This window comes from Athene cunicularia, assembly GCF_003259725.1.
Source record: "Athene cunicularia isolate RWA chromosome 27 unlocalized genomic scaffold, athCun1 chr27_part1, whole genome shotgun sequence".
Lineage (NCBI taxonomy): Eukaryota > Metazoa > Chordata > Aves > Strigiformes > Strigidae > Athene > Athene cunicularia.
In genome coordinates this window covers 4,243,790-4,263,231 of record NW_020799138.1, presented here as the reverse complement: position 1 = coordinate 4,263,231, position 19,442 = coordinate 4,243,790, and the positions used below count along the sequence as shown (strand labels likewise).

General features: G+C 51.2%; 1 long non-coding RNA gene across 2 annotated transcripts; it reads left to right on the top strand.

The window, feature by feature from the left end:
* The first annotated feature begins 258 nt into the window (after window positions 1-258).
* On the top strand, window positions 259-9,051 carry LOC113489260. Of its 2 annotated transcripts, XR_003400020.1 has the most exons (4): window positions 259-476; window positions 972-1,202; window positions 7,669-7,784; window positions 8,014-9,051. It is a non-coding gene; the product is annotated as an uncharacterized LOC113489260 (long non-coding RNA). The 2 variants fall into 2 exon arrangements; XR_003400019.1 differs by having other exon boundaries at window positions 7,669-9,051.
* The last annotated feature ends 10,391 nt before the right edge of the window (window positions 9,052-19,442 follow it).

Below are 19,442 nucleotides of genomic sequence, written 5' to 3'. Positions count from 1 at the left end.
TTCGGGCAGGGCCGGGGTGTAACCCCCCCTCCTTGTCGCTGCCACCCCCAGCCCTGCAGGGACAGGTCGGCTCAGCCACCGCAGCCGTGTCCCACTCCCCTCCACCAAGAGGAGTGGCCGGGCGGCCTCAGCGTGGGTCATGGGGCCCTTCCGCAGTGTCACGGGTCGGCATCACCTCCGGGCAGGCAGGACGGGATGCTCGGAGAGAAGCACCTGGAGCTGGGGAGCGTCCTGGGGTTTTGCAGGGACGCTGCTGGCTCGAGGCAGGGACTGATCTTGTGCTGAAGCGGAGGAGGCTCCTGCGGAGGTTTTATCTGTGGTGTCCTGCACAGGGGGTAGCTGGGAAGGAGACACATCGTCATTTCTGTGCGTGTTCCTAATCCCCGCTCTGTTTTCTGCTAGCGGAGAACATCACCGTCATCAGGCCTCTCACACCTGCCCTGGCCGAGCCCCGGGGTGCCGAAGCTTGCTGCACAGTGAGCTGGACAGCAGAAGGGACGTGCTGGCAGTTACTATCCCTGGTTTGTGCCTCTTGTTAACTTCTCACGGGCATTTCAACACCGCCATTTTCACAGCCCAAAGCAGGCCTGGGGGTCTTTACAGGACCTCTGGCTGCCACGCAGAGCTGGTTTATAAATCTCTGCCAAAACTTGTATCTGTGTGCCCAGCAGAGATGTGTTATACCACGCTCGGGGAACGACAGCTCTGCCCTGTCCTGAGCTGCCTCTGTAGCTCCTGGTGCTTGTGGTGGGGATGAGCAAGGAAAAATCTTCCTCTGCTGTCATGTGGTGGTTTGTACCCGTACCACGGCCCTGTTGTCACTGGTGTGCTCTGAGCCTGGTGGTCTCAGAGCTGCTGGTGGCTGAGGAGAGGGAAGTGACAGCCCCACGGAGGGGTCACTCCCCTGGGGAGCAGCAGGAGCTCTGTGTTAACATCCCTGTCCCAGCATCGTCACCTCTGATGCTTCCCAGATGCAGACCCAAAGCCTCCCCAGGGGCAGACCGAGCCGCTGCAGGGTCTGGCAACAACCCCCTCGTGCCTGAGGCTGTCTCAGACCGATTTCCAGAAGCAGCTGAAGGCCATCCTGCAAACCCTCCACCAGAGCTGGGAGAAGAAGATGCTGTGGGAGCTGGGGAAGGAGCAGAAGCAGGATGGGAGAGTCTGCCAGTGCCAGAGGGCTGTGAAGGGCCCCGGAGGCAGGGGTAAGAGCTGGTGGAGCAGGGACACCAGGGTTTCCCCTCAGTCCTCCTTCCCCCTGAGCAGTGTTTCTCTCTCTGAATTCCAGCAGGCAGCGGGTCTGGGACGGTGAGAGAAAAGATGCTTCTTGGTACAGTGGTGCAGTGACAGTGAGTGCATGGGACACCTTCTCGGGGTGACCAGGGGGAGTGTCCCCCAAGGCTCAGAGCAGGACCCAGCTCAGGCCTGCCAGCAGGGCCTCAAAGGCACGCAGGGAGCCCCTCAACAGCCCCCCAGCACACCGGCTCGTGGGGAAGCCACTGGGACAGTCAGTGAATGACTCGAGCGTGGCCAGAGAAGGGCAGCAAAGCTGGTGCAGGGTCTGGAGCACAGGTCTGCTGGGGAGCGGCTGGGGGAACTGGGGGGGTTCAGTCTGGAGAAGAGGAGGCTGAGGGGAGACCTCCTGGCCCTCTGCAACTCCCTGCCAGGAGGGGGCAGAGAGGGGGGATGAGTCTCTGGAGCCAAGGCCCCAGCGCCAGGCCCAGAGGGAATGGCCTCAAGCTGCCCAGGGCAGGGTCAGGCTGGCTCTGAGGAAGGATTTCTGTGCAGAAGGGGCTGTTGGGCGTTGGAATGGGCTGCCCAGGGCAGGGGGGAGTCCCCGGGATCCCTGGGGGGGTTGAAGAGTCGGGCTGAGCCAGCGCTGAGGGATCTGGGGGAGTTGAGAACGGTCAGGGGGAGGGTCATGGTTGGGCTGGAGGAGCTTCAGGGGCTTTTCCAACTGAGATGATTCTGGGATTCTGTGACATTCCAGCCCCTCTGAAACTTTGGTCAGAGGAGCCTCTGGTCCAGGTGCAAGGAGGACTGCAGTTGCCAGGGCGATCGATGCCCCCCAGAAGCCTTCAGGGTCCTGGAGCAGGTGCCCCATGGCTGCCAGGACGCTGAAGATCTCTGCCTCACTGCAAACTCCCCTGCTTGTGTGAATGCTGCCAGATGTCCCCTGGCCCCCAGGGAGCCCGTGCAGTGCCCAGCTTGCAGGGGGTGTGCAGGGCCAGTGTCCCCTGTCCTCCCCCAGCACAGACCCCCTGTGAGTGCCCAGGCACTGGCTCCATCTCACCGAGGTGCCTGCGGGCTGGGCAAACCTCTCGGTGTCTGCAGTTTTCCCTTGGCTGGTGCTGCCCGTGTGTCAAAGGCTTCAGGTAGTGCTCGGCCCTGGGCTCTGCACGTCCCTTGGGGTGAGTTGCAGGTTCCTGCAGCTCTCCGAGTCACCGTCCACCGCGCCAGCACATCAGCATGCAGCCCCACGGCTGCCTGCCCTGCACCAAGGGCTTCAACCACCGCTCACACCTCCCTGCCGGCCCCTGCTGCCCCCCACCCTGACCGGGGGCATGGCCCAGACCTGGGTGATGCATCTCTGGACCTGTCACGGTCCCTGTCCCCCCTGGCCCTTGCAGCCTTGAGTGCCACCGCTCGGTCAGGCAGAGCCCACCTAAGATGGGACAAGGTTAGCTGCCCTTCTTTTCCTTTCTCCCCAGCTCTGGTTCCGAGACCCTCAGCTGCAGCTGACTCAGTCCTGTTTTCTTCTCTTTGCATCCCTTTTTTCTTTTTTCCTCTCTGCCTGCTTGCTGCTCCATTTCTACCACCAGAATAGTCACCTTGTGGCCACTGACCCTCTTGCTCAGACACACCCCCCTTTCCCCCTTTGCCACCCCTTTTTTCTAGCCAGGCAGGACACAAGCTCCCAGCCCCATGCCTCAGTGACCTGCCCCAGCCTTGGGGTGGCAGGGTGCCTGCTTATGCCCAGTTCAACCAGTCTGCCTGCCCGTGCAGGGACTGGGATGAGAGCAGAACTCTACCTGCTTTCTCCCCGCAAGCTGTTTACAGAAACCGTGGGGTGCTCCTGTCCTCCACATGCATGTTGGGTGCTGGACCAGGACCAGACCATGGAGCATCCCTGCCTCTTGCTGTCCTAAGTTCATTTTTAGGAACAAGAAGCAGCAGAGGACATGCTATGAGGGGGAAGGTGATGCTCACACCATCCCATAGATGAGATGCAAAGGAGACTTCTTATCTTCTGGCATTCAATTAGGAGTAATAAAGTAGAAGTTTGCTAAGCAGATTCCCCCAAGGGGATGGGGTCTTCCTGAAGCTCAGAGCCCTGCATCAGTGTGGGGCACGCCACGGCTGATCACAGGGTGGCCTAAAAATGCCACAGCTCCTTGGTTTGGGGGCCTACATTCATGGACAGGAGACACAATGAACGGGGGTAGGGGCAGGGCTACCCAGGGCACCTCTCAGCATGGGGATGTGGGTGCTGGCTCTGAAATGGGGGGCATGGGGCTCTCCAGAGGAACCTGCTGCATCCTTAAGCCACCCCGTGTCTTGCCAGCTTGCCCTCTGCAGCTGCTGATCCCCCGTGCTGGGGATGTGGAGCTGCACCAGTGTGTCTGGGTATATTTTTGGTTTATTATTCATCCAGTGGAGCTGGGAGTGGGGTCATTCCTCTGCAGAGACTACACAAGCCAGGGCTAGCCCCCCCCCCCCCCCATGGGACAAGGTGGTTTCCCTGGGGGCAGGTTCCTGAAAGGGCTCCTGAAGGTACCACTGACACCCGTGTCCCCTTCAAGCCTCACTTCATGGGCACTAGATGGAGCAAAGCACCAAAAAAGCAATTTTTCCTGTTGTATTACATAGGCATCTCTGCTCTTTGACTCTGTGCCAGAGGTGGACCCCCCTGCCTGGATGAAATGGGGATGAAATGAAGTTTTGGGGAAGTTGATGCTCTGGACAGCCCTCACCTGGGTTTCCAAAGCAGCTGGTTCTCCCTCCCCACCTGTGTTTCCACTGCAGCCTTAAACTGACATTAAAACACGTATCTGCCCTTCAGAGCACTGACGATTCATTAAGCAGAACACAAAACCCTGCTCCAGTGGTAGAGCTGCTAATAACCCTTCAGGAAATCCCATGAAAGGTTGAAATATTGCTCCAGCACGGGGGTTTCTCAGTGGTGGCACAGGGCAGCGAGAGGTGCTCGGGGACTGTGCTCCAAGCCCGGGAGTTACTTGCCTGATGAGTTGATCTCTGGGCTCGCATCACAGAATCACACAGAATCATTCATTGGAAAAGCCCCTCGGGATCATCGAGTCCAACCCTCAGCCCGACTCTACAAGTTCTCCCCTACCCCACATCCCCCCACAGCTCATCCCAACGGCCCTTAAACCCCCCAGGGATGGGGACTCCACCCCCTCCCTGGGTTGCAGATTTAGTTGTTCTCTGCCATCCCAGCAAGTTTGCCAATGGTTCTGGGGAGGTTTCTAGGATTTGGGGGGCAATCTGGGTTCTGTGTAGTCCCTGTCTGGTGATGGGTAGTAGTAGTGATGTTGTCTTTCCACTCCAGCGGCTTCACCAGGCACCAGGCAGAGGCGAAACCCATCCAAAGGTGATAGTGATGCCTCTTTTCATTGCAGTTGTCACTGAAGACCTTCCCCTCAGCAGAATTCCTACATCTTAATGAGTCAGAAAAGGCTCATTTCAGCCCTTTGCATCTTACAGGGCTTAAGTCCTCAGCAGGACTTTGTCCCAGTGTCATTCCTGGTGGCTTCTCCACTCCATGGGACAGCAGTGATGATGGGCGTTCATTCCTGTGGACACACGGGGCTCTGCCATTCATCCATGCAATTGTTGAGATGATTTTCCTGCTTAGTTTCAGAGTGGGCTGTGCTGGGCACCAGTTTCCTTTTCCACAGGAAAACCATTCTCCAGGGTGCAGATCTGCTTTCCCTACTCATAGATAGCAAAGAAATCTAAACCAGTGATTCCTCACCTGCTTTTTTTCTTTTGCTGAAATGTAGGAGATGCTCCTAAACTCAAATAAACTTCTGGAAATATGGTAGATAAACAAAAGGCTTAAGATGAAGAAATGCCAGCACAACAGCAATTGAATTTGCCTGCGTGTGTGCTCTGCAATGCAGTCGGGAGGTACAAGGCATCCTGCTGCGATGCCGCAGGGCCCTTGCAGAAGCGATGGGCTTTCGGAGAAAGAAGGCAAGGATTGTGAGCATTAGGGCTTTATTGCTTTTCCAGGTGCATTTTTGTACCTGTTGTCTTACTGTGAGTGCATTGGAGGTTCCCAAGACTTGAGGACAAGCACAGGTCAGCAGCCAGGACACCGGGTACTCCTCCCATCCCTGGTTTACTGAATGTCCTTCAGCAAGTTGCTTCTTTTCCCTTCTCCTCAGTTTCCCCACCCCTGTTGCAGTGGGAAACGCTCTGTCCTAACCTGCCTGGTCCTGCTGCTGCTGGTAGGAGATTTCTCTGCATGGGGCAGAGGTTGCCAATAAATCACATCAGGAAAGCAGAGCCAGGCTGTGCAGAAACATCTCCATGGGTGTTTCCAGTCCCTAGTGGGTGCATCTTTGCAATCGTTTTGTTGTCTGGGAGCTTTGGCAATACCTCTCTGCTTCAGTCCATCTCCAAGGATCTGCAGGTGCTTGGGAAAATTCCTACTTTCCTTTTTCCCTTAATGCAGAAAGTCTGGAGCACCCAGGAACTCCAGGCACCACACCATCTGCTCTACTTAGTTGGATGCTGTTTTTAATCTCCTTGTGACATTTTTGGAAGTATAGAGACCCCAAAGATTACTTTCCTGGAGTTCCTCTGAAAATTTTGAACTTTTCCAGCATCCCACCATGTGCCAGATCATTAGCACAGGGGTCAAAGCCCAGAGGATGCTGATTAAAGGACTTTCTCTTTGTCAGCTAGGCTGCTTCTTCTATTATGTGGCACAGTCTGAACCTAATTAGCAAGACCCCATTCATCAGCAGAGGTGAGGCTCAGTGCCTCTCTGGAAAGGTTGCTTGTTCTCAGCTGTCTGCATGGACCAGGGGAAACTTCCTCTCTGGATGAAAAGTCAGGAGTATCCTTTGCATATTTTTCAATTACACCTCCCTTTCTGGAGGTCAGCACAGTCCCTGGAGGCAGATACAATTAACATATAAATTGCAAATCCATGCCAGTGGCCAATTCATACTTTGGGGATGGTAAGGAGATATTTAGCTTGTCACTGTAACACTCACAGGAGATGGAAAATTCTCCCAGATGGACCATCACAGGTGGCGGAGGAGGCAGCAGGGACCAATATCATTTGATGAACAGCCTTGACCATGTCAAGGAAAGGCACAGAGCCCCCGGGCCAAGATGGCTGTGGAGATCTCAAAAAAATTCTGTGCACCAGAGAAAGAACCGAGGGGAACCACCAGAGAATCACCAGCCAAAATCTGGCATTCGCAGATTCCACCACTGTTAGGTTTTATTTCCTGGGGGATTGAAGTAGTTGGTCTGGAGCAAGCTGTGGATGTGTTCTCCGTACGTTAGACTCCTTCCCAGGCAGTAGTGGCTACCAAGAGCCCACAACAGCAACAAGCTATTGGAGATAGTGGGATGGAGATGGCTTTGGTTCATGAGATGCAGATGCTTGGGGGATAGGGACATTTCACAGCAGAGAGCTCGAGATATCAAGCCCACTTTCACCATGTGTGGGACTGCACCACCACCACCACCAGATACAACCCTGAAATGCTTCATCCTGCCAGCAGCCTCTGGCTGTGACCACGTTGTGTCTTGCAGATGTGTTGGATGTGATCTCAGCCATCCATCACCCTGCTGCTTCCAGGGCAGCTGCAACCTCGGCCCACGGCTCCATGGACAGCCCCTGGTTTTCCCTTGCTGGCAGGGTGACATCACTAGGGATGATTTCCCCTCCCAGCTGTAGCAGCACTGGCTTCGTGCTGCCCCTCAACATCTCAGGGCTCCACAGCTTGAGCTAATTGCTGGTGGAAGACTCCTAGTGGTGTGGATGCTGGTCCTGGGGCAAGCAAATGCCAAGCTCAGAGGACATCCCTCCCTCCACCTGAGCAGCTGTGTTTCTTATTTTGGAAGGAAATTGTCTGCTTTTCATGTCATTCTCAGGCTGGCTGCTGCAAAATCTTCATTTGACCAAGAGTCTTTGCAAGCCTGTGCCTACCCTGGTCTATCCCAGCCCCATCTGGGTCCAGCCTGTGACACAACTCTGCCTGACACCTCACATAAGGCACATGATTAAACTTTGAGTTATCAGCCAGATAACTCAGGTTTTAAATTATGTACCTGCGCAGGGAAGGTTTCTTGTCAGGAGGAGTTAAAGCGATGCTGGCAAGACGGCTCCTGTTTAACCTTCTCTGAGCTGTAATGAGATTGAGTTTGTCATCTCACTGTACAGTTGTTGTTTGGCGGCTGTAAGCTTTCAGGCTCACTCTGGAGCCTGTCAAACTCCATCCATCGCTAAAAGGTTGTGTGATGGGCTCGGGATAGGCTGTGTTGCCTGGAGGCTGGGGACAATCCCTCTTGGTCCCCTCCATCCCTATGGGTCAGGTGACAAAGGCTGGGCTTGGAGGGTGGGTGACTCATGTGGCATTTGGTATTGTGTGACAGAGCTGGGACAAATCCCGTGTTTTCCAGCTGAGCCAAGATGCTTTTGAGAGGGAAGGAAGCAGCAGAAGAATTGGCTGAAGATGGCCTGTTAATGCCGAAAATCCTGGGTACAGCGTGCTGGGAAGCTGCACCCACGCTAGCAGGTGAGCTGGCTCTCCTGGCAGATCCCTGGCATCATTTCCAGCCCCACCACTTCTTCCCATGCCTCTCCAGCAGCGATGGGCTTCCCCGACGTGCCATCTCCACAGGGAGTCACCCCAAGTCCCCCCTGCCTTGCCAGCTATGGGTGACCTCCCTTGTGATCCAAGACACCTGGTATTTAAAAGTATTAAGCCTAATTTTTATGTGTTTTTATCTCTTCACAGATTGCAGGCATTAGATCAGGATCAGGGGGGGTTTGATCCCGGTGGATCCCTCTTCCCAAAACCACCGAGGAGACCTTTGCGTCAGCATCTCTCTGGGCTCAGCCCCTCTATAAACCCTCTGTGCTTGGGCACAAGAGGGCACTGAAACACCATTACGGTCGGACCGTTGGTAGCACAGACAGAGCTGCTGGAGCCATGAAGTCCCTTCTGCATCTTCCCCCTGGCTCGCAGGGTCCCTGTACCCGGAGGAGTGAGCGGACACATCCAGAGGATGCTCCTGCCCCTACACTGTGGTGTGCACATCCAGGCTGTGCTCTTCCCACTCCATTACATCGCCTGAGATGGTGGGAGCAGGAGCCGAGTGGAGCCAGCACCCGCTCCTGCAAGAGCAGACCTGTTATTTCTGGAGCTGGGACCAGCAAGAGCAACCAAATCCTTTGAGGTTTGTGCTTCTTGGGGTCACACACCCTCTCGCTGCCTGCAAAGCAAGCCTCCCTTTCACCTGCCGGGGTGAGAGCTGGTGGAAATCATGAGTCAGCGGCGTTCTGCAAATCTGGGAGCACTTAATTGGTATTAATCTCATCAATGCAAATCATATTAACTCTCCTAGAAACACTAGGCCTTTACCAATAGCAACACTGACGATTCCATATAAATCAAATTTACCAGCCTATAAACATTAGTACATCCCACAGACATATTCACCCTCATAAAAAACATCAATTGCTGCCTGACTATATTAGTGGAAATAAATTACAGAACTTTATCTCTCTGCCATGATTATGGGCAAAACCGCATAAAAGAGACACTTGGAAGATGCTTTTGTGTCAATTGTTACTGAAGTTGCCGATGCTGTTCAGCTTCTTCAAAACGCTATGAATTGCATATAATTAAGGGATTTGAAAACCTTCAATGACTAAATGATAAAAATGTCCCTTTTGCAAGCCCTGAAGCACCTGTGTGAGCAATTTTTGTGTAGGTGAGGAGAATAAAAACAACTTATTAAGCATCACCTTTTGGGAGCAATGCAGGAAGGTCCTTTTACACAATTTTTTTTTTAGTGATAGGTGAACAGGAGAAAATGTCTGATAGGGGAAAAACCAGTTTGTGCTATTCAGCTCTTCAGAAAGAAGACTGTGAGGTGGCTTTATTACAGTGTGGGCATCTCTGGAAGAGAAAAACATCCAGTGGAGTAAGGGTACAAGATAAAAGTGGTGGCTGGGAGAGAACTGGATGAAAAATGAGGCTTGTGCTTCAAGCAGGCAGGGTGATTAACCATGTGAGCAAACCTCTTAAGGAAGAGGTGGGGTTTCCTGCAGAGACTGGATGGTTTGAGAGATGTTTCATTCCCACAGAAGTTATTGGGGAACTGGGGGAGATGAAGTGGCCTGTAGCGCTGAGAAGGTTGGTCTCGATGATTGAACATCGGGTGTGCCTGTGAATCTGTGGCAGGAGGAATGAGGAGTAAGGTGGGGATAGGAACCATGGGATGTGTCCACAGTTGTCTCCATGCCAGAGACAAGCCTCATCGTCCCCAGACCCTCCAGGGTACCCGTGGGTCTCTAACCATCCTTCCCTCACCACACCTTTGCCTTATTCTTCTTCCCTGCCACAGACGTGGTGCCCAGGCTAGTTTATGTGCTCTGCAGTCGATGACCTTGGGGACATCATCTCCTTAAGTGTTGGCCAACTTGCTGGCTTTTCTGCTGGCTTCCTACCCAGTGGGTGCTGCAGGTGGTCCCATGCCCATCTGTCTCTCCTGAGCAGGGAGGAGGCTCCCAGCAGAGCTGATCTGCCTCTCCCATCTCTGTTTTATCTCTTTTTGAGTGTCCGCACTCATCGGCCTGGATGACAGCATGGTGCCTGCTCCCAGCTGGCAAGGGTTAGAATAAGTCTCCCATTCTTCTGCACCACTCTGCTCTTTCTATTGAGGCATTCTCCTCCAGGTCTGTCTCAGGTATGTGGTGCTCCTGTTACCATAGTAATGTGCCTCACCATCTCACAGGCTTCAGTGCACTTATCCTTGTAATGTCCCTGCACAGGAGAGGAACACTTGTCCCCATGCTACTTGTGGCAGAGGGAGGCACTAGAATGAAAAGCTCAAGTGAGGTGGAGATCAAAAAGCCCCTGAAAGGCTTGGTGTGGTCACCCAGGTGGGTGTTCAGCACAGAGGTTACCAACAGTTGTGAGTCTTCACCCTTGCTCAGCCCCACAGCAGCGTTTCTTGTCTGGCTCCACCACTGATGGTGCTTACACCCTCAACCCTTCTCGCTGTGCTTGGTGACAAGGAGTGATTAAGAGGTTTAATAATTTGGATTTATTCTTTGCTTCTGTCTGAGGCTGTTCAAAGAACAATAAAGTGACTCCAGTGTGATTATGGCTTAGGACAAGCATCCAGGGATGCTCCCCTGGGCGGCATGTCCACCAGTGTAGTAATACCTGTGAGGGCAGGACGTGTCCCCAGGGAACATATTTAGGTACTCGGGATGGGCTCATCTTGGGCATGTGTAAAACCTTGACGGTGGTTTGCAGTGAATTTTGGATTTTTCCTTTGGGCAAAGTCAAATGCTAAAGAGACGCATGTGCCTGACAGCTGGGCTATGGAGCCTTTTGTACCTCATAGGTTATTCATCGACAAGGTTTGTGTTTAATGCGGGAGCCTGGCTCCAGTCCAGCCTTCTGGGGACTCCTGTGATGTCTTAATGTCGTGTCTGCCCTTTGGCAAGAAAAGCATGGAAAAATAGGGTGGAAACCTGCACTTCCACAGAGCACATGGAGGGGCAGGGGGGCTGGGGGTGGCTGGAGGGCAGCAGCCTCTCATCTGCGGCGATGGGGAGTTCAGCTTCCCAGGGGAAGAACCCTCTGTGGTAATGGGACACAAAGGCAGCTGCGTGAGTCTGCAGACAGGCTGAGACCACAGCTCAGGGAGGGTCTGAAAGGGGTGAGAGCACCGTGTTACAGTGCCACATTGCACCTTCCATCAGCCTGGATTTGCCTGATCTGCACCCAAACGTGTTGTCAGCCTGCGAAAGCTGGCTTCTCTCAGCTGAATGCAGCTTTTTCCAGGATGAGATAAATCCTCCCCTAAAGTGCAGCTGGGGCAAACCCTGGTGTAAGGCGCTTGTGGCAGTGTGCCGTGGGCTCCTGCCTGCGCGTGGTCCACCCGCTCCCCCCACCCAAGCCCCTCTCAGTAAGTCGATGGAAATGGGATGCTGCTGGGTCCTTTATTCCTGCGCCAACGCTCCCCTGGAGCACTCAGGGCCCCGCCACATGCTTTAGTCTAGCACTGACTAATTGCTGGAGAGGTTGCCAGCTTGGGTAGCTAAATATCACCTAAATCCTTCTGTTTAATCTGGACTTTACAGGCAGGTTGGAAAGAGCAGGAGGTAGCCACCATCGAGGGGTCCAACCCACTTGTCAGCCACCCTCTGCGGACAGGCACTGGTTTTAATATCACGTCAACTCTAATTGACTTATTGCTGCTCTTTGCAAATCACCCTCTTAATGATAGTTACAACTACAGTGTGTGCAAATTACCCTGCTAATGACACTTACAGATGTACTAAGTGCCTTTGCTTATTCATATAGCCAGGCAGGAAATCATTTAAAGCCAAAAGGTCAGGAGTGAGAGTGGGATGGGAGAGCGTCATCTCCTTGGCTGGACCCCTTCTCCGAGGGGCTGTCCCCAGTATCCCACCACCTGCTGCTCCGTCCTGCTGCACCTCCTTGCTGGGCTCGGATGTGGGATGGGCTTTGTCCCATGGAGTGGGAGCAGAGTGTGGACTTTCCTCCCAGGGAGTCCCAGCACAGGGATGCTCCTTGGATCAACATGTGGAGAGGATAAGCCCTTTTTCTGTGGGCTGAAAAAATGGTAAAGCTGAAATAGAAACCAAGAAGAGGGAATTTGATCTCTACTGATCTAATATTTTGCCAGGAAGGGACAGTGGTACAGGAGGATGCTTTCTGAGCCATCTGTGTTTCTGGTGGAACCAAGACTCTTTGCATCCTCCCCCAGCCCCGTCACAGCGCCCTGCATCACATCCTGCCCACCAGCAGCGCGGCAGCTGTGTGTGGAGCTCCTCGGCTGGGGGACGTAAATGCCTTTCATGCCTCAGAAAATGCTAATGACTGTTTAATTGGACCCCGCCATGTTACCTGCATGTTAGCGGCTGGTCTGGCTCATGACCAGAAGCGAGGCCGAACTGGGCTCATTGAAGCTGCTATTTCCACGTGAGGTCTGAGTGAAAGCACTTTTCTGGCTGCCTCTGGTGTTTTGATGACTTGGGTTCATCACCTACTGAAATGAATCACCTTTTAGAACTGCAGCAGGTGATGTGATAAGCAAATAATAACTCAGCCATGGCAGCCTAAAAAAGCACCATCTTTGCTGGCACGCCAGCATTTTGGCAACCCTTGGGACATGGGGGCACAAGGACAACAATGTCTCATCTCTGCCCACAGTGTGTTCTGAGGGCTGGTGGAGATCCTACAGCCTTTGTGGGGGGCGTGGGTTGAACAGAGAAGAGGGACCCAGATTAGCGCCTTGCCCAGGAGGAAGGTGGGCAGCACCGGGCCGTTAGATGGTGAGTTTGGAAGTGGTTGGTTCTCCAGCCAGCAAGGTGGTGTCTCCTCTTCCTCTGCAGGACATGGGCACGAGCTGAGATTACTGTGGGGTGCACATTTAAGAGACTGAGCACACTAATGCATGAGAAATCAGGCTCTCTTATTTTCACTGTTCAAGAATATCTTGGTTCTCTTTTTTTTTGTCTTTGATATAACTCTGGATTTTCTTATTATCTGCATAAAATGGTGATCCCTTTTTAAATGCTGCCAGATGATATATGATGGCAATGAGTTCCAGAGGCCAAGTGTGTCATGCCGTTATGAGTTTCTCTAGTGAATTTTATTTAGCTGTTTCAATTCCTTGCTTCCGCTATGGAGCTTCAGAAGAGCACAATCCTTCCTACAGTGTGGGAAGAAATGCAGTGATGGGGCTACCCATCAGGAGTCATACTCAAGGTGGTCTCAAGCACTTCTTCATTCATTGACATGTCTTCAGCTACATCCAGCCTCAGCTTTAAAGCATCCATAATTAATGCTTCTGCTAAAGACAAACAGTGTTCAGGAAGATTTATCATTTCTTCTCTTGTAATTACCTGTCAAAATTAAAATAATGGCCTTTTAGAAGGAACGGAGGGTTTTTTTTCGTAATTAATTAAGTATGCAGCTTGTCATGCAAAATCAAGGTCATCAAGACTGAAATGAAGATGACTGCCCCACTACCGCTGCTATTCTCACATCCCATCGTGCACCCTTGGGAGAAGAGTGTAGGGAGATATTTGAGGAGAGTGGAGAGGGTTTATTCAATAATTTAGCTCCCAGTGGACTTTAATGAGCCAAAACTATATTTTAAATATATGTTAGTCACCGTGCTAGAGGCCTCTCAGCCTGTGCATCCTGGACAAGGATGCTTAGAGGAGTCTGACACAGACCAAGACAAGGTTTGCTGCCCCTGAAATGCGGCTGAGACCCGCGGGCTTTGGAGCAGCTCTCCCGAGAGTCTGCAAGTAGTGTTGTGAGACCTGGTGTCAGCATCCAGCTGGCAAGTCCTCCCCTATAGGCAAGGAAAAGGCAGTCAGGTGGTGTCTCACATTTTGGGTGTCCTAAGTGTCCCAGGAACCACCTGGCACTGTGTCCCAGTTCAACTAGCCTGAACATCCCTTGTCCCTGCTGCCTGAGGGCTAGCTCCTCTTGGAGAAAGAGGTAGCAAGCTCTGGATAAAACTGGGGTGTCACAGAGGTGCAAAACAATCTCCAAATGCAGATACTCCCAACTGAGCCCCATGGGGCACAAGGGAAGAGGAGGGACACTGTTCACACGGGAAGGACAAGGATCTTGCCAAATTCTCCTCCGTCTCCATCCCTGCACCCAGTGGGAGGTGGACATCCCTGCTCCTCCTCCCAGTCCCATCTCTTGCTTTCTTGGGTGCACCTGAAAAGCAGATCTCCATTTTTTTTAGCAGCCTGTTGCTTTTTGATCAAGACCTCTGCATTCCCATGCTTTAAGATGCTCTTCTCTGGGGAGCCAGCGAGCTGGCTGTGCAGCCTTATTTCCCTCTGATAACAGACTCTATTAGCATGAAGTATTGCTTTCAGTGCTCCAGTGAAAAATGTTAGCTTTCTTTGTGAGAGGTATCTATTGGGTTAGGATTACACTGCCCATAAATAATGGAGACAGGCTCAATTCCAGGCTCTTTCCCAGTCCATAATTGGAACACCATTATAAATTGTAAACATCTACGTTGTGCTATAAACCGGAGTCACCCACAGCCTGTACAACTGGGCTCAGCATCCCCTTCCCCATCCCAGGCTGGGCATGTCTGAAGCCTCTAGCAAGCACCAGGCTGGATGTGGAGGATGTCTGCAGAAAATGTGCATTTTTAACTGAAAAATAAAATAAAAGAACTTCCAAGAAACCAAGATCTTCTCCCATATTTTGTTTGATTTCCTTTTTTTTTTTTTTTTTTTTTTTTTTTTTTAGCATTTTCATCCTGCTGAAATCCCAATTTTCCATCAAAAGAAATTGTTTGATTTAAATTTTCAGCCATCCCTGCCTTTCTTTTAAACTCTTCTCTGGAGATTATTTAAAGGGTGTGATAAGAATCATGCAGAGGTGATGGGGGCAACTGGCTTGTGTCATTTCCCCGCACAATATGCAGTGACCTAAGACTGGCATTTATTTTAATGTATTATTGAGCTAATCATTTGTATAGACAAGAGCCTTTTGGCCATCAATATGTTTGATTTCTCTATAAATATTCTTCTGGCTGCTGCAGCTCCGAAGATGCTCAAGGAAATTTTTTTTTGCATGGCAGAAGATGGAGGGACCCTAAAGTTTTGGGCAGGCAATGGTGCAGGAGAAGACCCAGGAATCCAGAGTATGGGATCATGTCCCCATGTGAGATATGGGACAGAAAACACACACATCCACAGGAAAATAACCTCCACAGGGCACTTCCTAAAAGTGTTTGGGCCAAAGACTGTTTGGTGTCACAAAAAAAAGAGGATTGTTAATAAACTCATTGAGGTGCTTAATTATCTTCACATTGAAAATATGAGTATTAAAAGTTGCTTTAATCTAGCAGAGAGAAGAGCAGGGCAGGCAATGCTCATGGTCCCAACAAGAGGGGCTATGGCAGAGCAGGAGATGGGGAGGACAAGGCTGCCAGAGGAGATGGTGTGGAGGTGCCCGGTGGCTCGGGGAGTCCCCCGACCAGCCACCCACAGGGTGACAGAGCCAGGAGGAGGGTTGCTGGGGACATCCCCCTTCTTCTCCTTTTCCCCAGGCAACGCCTGCTTCCACGCACCAAGGGCAGATGGGGGGGATTTGGTCTGAGGCATGAAAGCAGCTTTGATATCCTCTGACTTTTCATCCCTTCTTGGCCCGAGGACGATGTTGGAGCCTCCCTGCCAGCATCCGCGTGGCTGCGCTGGGGAGCTGAGCCTGCTCCTGCAGAAGTGGTGGCAGAATTAATTAACTAGCAAAGCGTGAGCGCTGGGCACTGCTCATTTACTTCTACTTGTGTATTAGTATTGTTTATTAATTAGATAATATATACAAGTTTATATGAATCTCATTTCAAATCCCAGCAAATTTGCTGGGCAAATATTAATAGCTATAAACGCCAAGAGAATAGCAGAACTGCAAGCAGCTCAGGTTTATTAAGAACAAATCATGCTAGACAAACTTAATTACATTTTTGATAGAATTGCTAAATTAGGGGACGAAGCGAAGGCGGTAGATATTCATATATCTTGATTTTTAGTAAACCGTTCAACTCGGCCAAGCGCGAATCGCTAGAAAATGTCATGTGCACTGGCGGGGACTCGGCTATTGTCATGGAAAGAGTGGGATAATTGCAGGACCACGCTGATGAAAGGGGGTGGGAGCATCGCAGCCCACTGGCAGCTGCCTGTTTGTCCTGGTGCTGAGGCGCCTTGGTGAGCTGGGCTGTGCTGTGCGGTGGTGGCTTCTCCTTCGACTCACAAGTGGGTCACGAGCACCCAAATGTGACGTACGAGTGGGTGCGGGGCTGGCTGCAGGGGTGCTGGGTGTGGTGGTGCTGGAGTGGGGCAGAGCCGGGGGAAGGCAGAGGCACCCCAGCACCTCCATCATCTGCCACCGTAATTTACCCTAAAACTGCAGAGCCTGAACATAGGTCCTGTCCCTAAGAGCTGCAAGCTGGCTAAAAATTGCAAGGGCTGTACTACAGCTTGGTGGGGTTTTGCATCGATGGGAGCAACACCTGGCAGCTCCGGGACCTGCTGCAGCTCTCTGGAGTTTCTCTTCCTCAAGCACTGCCAGTTGCAACCGGGGGAGGATCCTGGGGGATATTAATAAGGATGCAATACCTTGTTGGCAGCAGGCGTGTTTTTCTCCTCATGCCATGCATGGGCAGCTTTCTGCAGTCAGAGATCAGCACATGGTTGAGCCCTGCCATCAGCAAGAGAGATTTTCACTTAATACAACCGCTGGGATTGCTAATGCTGCTGTGGGGGATAAAGCTGTAATGCCAGTATTGGTGTAACTCCCTAAGAGCTCCACCAGCACGACTGTTACAAAGAGAATAAGAGATACCAGAATAAGCACTTGCCCTTATTAAGACTGTAATCCCAGCTTTTTTTTTTTTTTTTTTTTTTTTTTTTTTTTTTTTTTCTCCCCAGTAATCGGTTCGAACATTGACAGAATAAATCATCAGCTTTATATGTTGATTTTCCACTGCTTCAAGCTCATCTCAGGTCTCTTATGTTGGAGCAAAGCAGAAAGCAGGACACTGGGGGAGCTCACAGTGGGCGGGGTGCACGGGTAAATTGGGGTGATATGACAGGGGGTCCTTCTCATTTAGATGGTGTAATTTGGGCTCTTCCATGTCCTGCCTACTTCCCTTACCTCTTCCTACCTACAGTGAAGCACCCCTGCCCTTGCTTTGGTGTTTTACACCCAGGTGGGGCTGCCAGCAGAGCAGCACATGGGAACAAGCCACCAAATCTGCACCGCGGGGTCAAGAGAGGCATTTTTCCACAGCACCACACTTTTGCAGTATTTCCAGGCCAGCAAAAGTCTTGTGCAATGTATCATCACTGGCCTGGACCAGATAAAAATGGAAAAAGCTCTTTCCCTGCAGTCAGACCATGCTTTGGGAAGAAAAAATTTGCCACCAGCTTCACCAGGAGTGTGGAGACAGCAACACTCCTTCAGCAGCTACCCCAAGATGCTGTGAGCTTGGGAACCATCCTTGGGGCTTGCTGAATGCTCCTTGATGTGCCCTCACTGTTTTATCATAGGAACATCAGCTTCATTATACAGCTGCCATCTGCACTTGTCTTGTTCAGCGTGATTTGCTTTGGTCCCGGCCGGGAGATGGGTTTGATCACCTGGAGAGGCAGTTCCCTGGGTTCGATAGATGCGCGTGCTTTAGCAGCACTTTCCTTTAAAAACAGATGGGTTTGAGAGGGTATGAAAGCTCTGCATGCTGCTTGGGGAGGCTTTTCCTGGGATTTGCATGTTTACGCTGTATTACTGAGGCCATGAGCTGAGTGCCTTTGAAAAAATATTTAATTCCCAGGAATGGAAATTCAGTCCTTGATTTTTATGAGGTTTTTTCCTCCTGTGCTTAGAGAGGGGACTAGCACTGGTTCTTGGGAACAAGAGTAGACCCCACCCACCATGGGCTGCAGGACCAGCTCCATCCCATATCTCTCAGGGTTGCTCCACTCCCACTGTACCAGGGTCCACAGGCATGCAGAGATCACGAGCTCAGGTCCCTGGATCCAGATGTACTTGAAAAACACGAGATTTTCAAATGGGAATGTCAGGTCCCTTTTATTCCTTCATTAGATCGAAGCCTTGAGTGCTGTTTCAAGGTGCTTTTTTCTCTACGACTCCAGGAAAGCTGGAAACCTGCTTAAAGTAGAAATGAGTGCTGATGTTCCCATGAAATGGTGAGATCCTGGAAACTGAGATTTCAGGAACCAGGCTTGTTTCCTGAGACTGGTGTCAAAGCTGTGAACCAGCAGCCCGGTGGGAGGGATGGGTTCAGCTCCAGTGCCAGGACAGACGTTTGGTGGGGTTTCCTCTCCTTAGTGGCACAACTAAAGAGAATTATTACCATGGCACTTTCTGAAACAAGTCCCTGCTCTCCCCCCGTTATCACCAGGATCCCAAGAAAGTAGTGGGTGCTCTAGAAATGGGGCAAAATCACAAGCTTTTGGTGCAACCTCATACAAGTTTTTCCCTCCATTCCTTCTCCAGAACATTGGTTTTGCCTGTTGTTATGATGATTTTGTCCGTCCTCACACATGATCATACCTAAACATCTTTAACTCACCTCTGCCTTTTATATCTTAGGATACATGAACTGGTTTATTAGCCCAAACTGCCTCGGCTGTTCACAGGGTTGAATTCTGGGCTGTGGGACAAGTCAAACAGATGCAAAAGCCACAGGCTCCTCTCAGCTCAGTGTGCTCCAGCCAAGGCCACCAACGCCTCTGGAAGAAGCTCTCTCACCTTGCACGGCTGGATTTGCACTCACAACCAGTGCTATGCCAAAGACAGAAAAACTCTTTGCAAAACAGGGGTTTAAGCCCCTAAACAGCTGAGAGCAGCTTCTTGCAGCATAAATGGGTATAAAACAGGTCATGAGATACCTGCATCTTTGAGGGGAGAAAAGTATGGTGAGGGGCTTTGCGATGGGATAGCAGAGAGCTGGGTAGCTCTGTACCACCTGCCCGTGCCACAGTTAGAGTTTGCTCTGCTGTTCCTGTTTTGGAGCTGAGCATAACCCAGGTAAAATTGATTCACTGCCTGGAGCTTTATAACGAAAATTAATGTCCTTGGTACATAGCTGTTGTCTTCAGGGTGCATGCAAACAAACAACCAAAAAAACAGAGCGTGTTGTAAAATCGGGGTTATATATGCTTTGAATGTTAATGTTTTTTAAATTGTCTTGATTTATGAAGTGTTTCTTTACTGAATTTCCCTGATATTCATCATGATTACTGCAGCTTTGCTGGAAATCTGGTTGAATTTAATGCAGAAAAATGAGACCTATAGCTGGACAGCTGGACATTGTTTTTATACACACTGAGGCATGGTGGGTCAGTCACAGCACAGCTCTGCAGGGACGGGATCACACAGGTGGAATCACAGCTCTGACTTCTTACAGTTTCATGCACATTCTTCAGGAGTGGACATTTCTGTCCCCAGGAATATAAGAAGGCAATTTTATTCCATGATCTAAGAGCTTTTGGATCTACCATTTGATCAGGGAGCAGGTGACTACCCTAACCTGTGTATGTCAAGCTGCATCAGCCAGAGCAGCACAACTGGCCACAGCTGGAGTCAACACACCACGGTTCTGATGTTCCTGCTGAGGAA